Source organism: Eupeodes corollae, chromosome 1, assembly GCF_945859685.1.
Source record: "Eupeodes corollae chromosome 1, idEupCoro1.1, whole genome shotgun sequence".
Classification (NCBI taxonomy): domain Eukaryota; kingdom Metazoa; phylum Arthropoda; class Insecta; order Diptera; family Syrphidae; genus Eupeodes; species Eupeodes corollae.
The window spans coordinates 104,680,922-104,684,123 of record NC_079147.1 but is presented as its reverse complement, the minus strand read 5'-3'; the positions used below and the strand labels follow the sequence as shown (position 1 = coordinate 104,684,123).

The window sequence follows — 3,202 nt, the reverse complement described above, 5'->3', positions numbered from 1 at the left end:
ATAAAAAAAGTGTAAAAATATTTAAATAAGAAACAAAAGTGAAAAAAAAATATTTTCTGAGAAATTTGATGTGGTTGTAAACTATACCAAAAACCAAATATAACAAATAACATCAAAAAGCCGTACGACACATTGTGTGCGTACTTTTTGTGAAACGTACGACAACTTGTGACAGATTTTCCGACTCCAGTTATACATTCCGGCTCCAATTTTGCATTGTGTTCCAGCAGTTAACCTTAAACAAAAATTGCAGCAGTGTTAGAAATGAAGGTTTGTTCTGTTGGTGAAATTGTAAGAAGGTATTTGGATCAGGAACGTGTCGAATTCATCAAGCAGAAAGGGCAACTAAAAAAATTGACAGCACGCGAAGAACGGTTAATTGTAAGAAAAATACAAGTTAACCCCCGTTAAAGTGCACCAAAAATTGCTAATGAAGTTTTAATTGAATTGAATTGAACGGTTTGAAGCGTTATTCAAGCCAAAGGTTTTAACGGCTGGGTAGCCAGGGAAAAGCCCTACATATGTACATAAACTTGCGAAACCGTCTCATTCGTCAAAAATTTGTCAAAGAGTAACAAAAAAAGGTTTCAATTTGGTTGGAAAATGTTATTTTTGCAGATGAAAGCAAATTCAACCTTTTCGGAACCGATGGCGGAGTCATCGTATGGCGCAAGAAAAACGAAACTCTGAAAATAAAAAAAAAATGAAACCAACTGTAAGACATGGGGGTGGTCACGTCATAGTGTGGGGTTGCATATCAGCTAAAGAGTAAAACAATTTAAAGTTCATTGGTGGGATAATGAATAAGGATCATTATATAAGAATCCTGAGAAAAAATCTTAAACAAAGTGCAGACAAACTGGGAATTTCGCGATTCTTTAAATGTTAGCAAGGCAAAGATCGCAGACATACTGCCCATATTGTCCGCGAATGGTTATTGTATAACTGCCTCAAAGTTGTTGCAACCACGGTTGCCAGTTTGGTCTTTTACGACCAAATTTGGTCATTATTTTCTTACTTGGTCGCATGGTCATTTTTTTTCCATTTGGTCCTTTTTTCTAAGAAATTGAAAAAAAAAATAACTTGACTCTATTTATTTCATATTTTCAAAAATGAAAGCATACCTTAATTGCTTTTCATCTAATATAAACGGTGCATAATTGAACGCACCCCATAAAAAATACATGAAACACGATCATTGAATGCACACACTGTCATTTCACAATTTATTGACAGATGGCTCAACATTTTAAAATCGCATACCTAAACAAACCTGTAAGTTGTAAAGTACTTTGTGTGCAGCTCTTTCTCGTTTTTTCCAACAAATAAGTAATGGATAGGTAAGTAATAATATTTTAAATAATAATTATCTCGTCATATCTGTAAAACTTAAATAACATCTAGGTTTGTTATTAAAAAGTCAAGGACTGAGTCGGCAGTAGAAAGTTCCACAAATGCAGATGAGCCGTCATCTTCAAGCAATTGGTATTTTTCACTTTATTATAAGGTTTCATGAAATTACAATTACCTATGTATAATTTCTTAGTGATCAAAATGTGGACCAAAAAAAACACGAAGCGGAGAGAAAATTTAGACAGGAATGGCTACAAAAATTCAATTGGCTTAACCATAAAGCTGACAAAAGCTTTTGTGCTGCTTGTGACAAAATTTTAACCAACCATTTAGGTCACTTAAAACAACATGAAAGAAAAGAAAGCCATATCAAAAACATGGACAAAAAAAAAGAAATCAAATACAAATTGATTCGTGCTTGCAGCGGGACAAGTCGAGTTTTGAAAAAAAAGTTTATTGGGCTGAGTTCACGCTCGTCCAGTTTTTAATAACTCACAATCTCCCATTTTTATTAATGGATTTTTTACCAAATCTGCTAAAAGAATGCTGTCCCGATTCGGAAATTGCAAACTCAATCAAGTGCGGACGAACGAAAGCAACTCAACTTGCAGAGACGCTAGGAACAAAAGCGAAGCAGAAAATAGTTTCAGAGCTGCAAACTACTAAATTTTCCTTAATAACAGACGAGACGACTGATATTTCAACCAGAAAGTCTTTAGTTTTAGTTGTAAGGTATGTCGATAAGAATTCCAAAATTATTAAAGATAGATTTTTGGGTTTGATTGAACTTATAAAATGTGACGCTGAAACCATTTACAACAGCATTAAGACATTTTTTTCTGAAAATGATATTCCATTTGAAAATTTAATTGGACTGTCAACTGACGGTGCAAGTGTTATGGCCGGTGAGGTGAATGGTCTGCAAGCCAAGCTTAAGAGCAACTCCAATATGTTTTTTCTAAAATGCACTTGTCATTCGTTGCATCTATGCTCTGCCTATGCCTGCAAAAAAATTCCCAATGAAGTTGAAAAACTTTGTCGTAACATCTATAAATTTTTTGCTTACAGTGCTAATCGTATCAATAACTTTAAAGAATTTCAAGACTATTGTGCAGTACCACCGCACAAAATATTAGGTATTTCGTTGACAAGATGGCTCTCCTTAGAAAACGTTATAAATCGAGCGGTGGAACAGTGGGACGCACTTCAATTATATTTTCTTTCGTGCTATTTGGAAATTAGCGGAATAAAATCATACGATTTAGCGAATTCAATGGGAAAATCTGAAACGAAAGTTTATTTTCTTTTTTTATCATACATTTTAAAAATAATAAGCAATTTAAATAAAGAATTTCAATCGGAAAGTGTTCGCTTGCCATATCTACATGGCCAAATAGAAACAACAGTCAAACTTATTTTAAGTAATTTTGTAAATAACAACTACATTAAAAGTATAAACTGTTGGTCAGAATTTAATTTAGAAAATAGACAGAATTACTTACCTATTACAGATGTTTTTCTGGGAAGCAAAGCCGAGGATTATATCAAAAAATCAAACCTCTCAAATTTTGATAGGAATGAGATAAAAACAAACGCTTTGAATTTTTATTTAGAACTTTTAAAACAATTGCTACTAAGATTTGATCTGAGTAATAATGATTTAAAAAACTTGTCTATAATAACTCCGAGAAGTGTTTTGTCGGATTCTGATGTGCCACTATTACCTTTAATGAACAGTTTTTCTTACTTGGTTCAGGGTGATCCAGAAGATTTGGTCATGGAGTGGAAAATGCTAAGATTTTCTAATGATCATAATCTTAGGGAAATAATGGACATATCAGAATTTTGG

The 3,202-nt window shown here is 33.2% G+C and overlaps 1 long non-coding RNA gene across 1 annotated transcript; it reads right to left on the bottom strand.

Moving 5' to 3' along the window:
• Positions 1 to 1,877: 1,877 nt before the first annotated feature.
• On the bottom strand, positions 1,878 to 3,202 carry LOC129941527 (uncharacterized). Its single transcript, XR_008780878.1, has 3 exons — positions 2,856 to 3,202; positions 2,420 to 2,636; positions 1,878 to 2,355 (listed from the first exon to the last, which is right to left on the bottom strand). It is a non-coding gene; the product is annotated as an uncharacterized LOC129941527 (long non-coding RNA).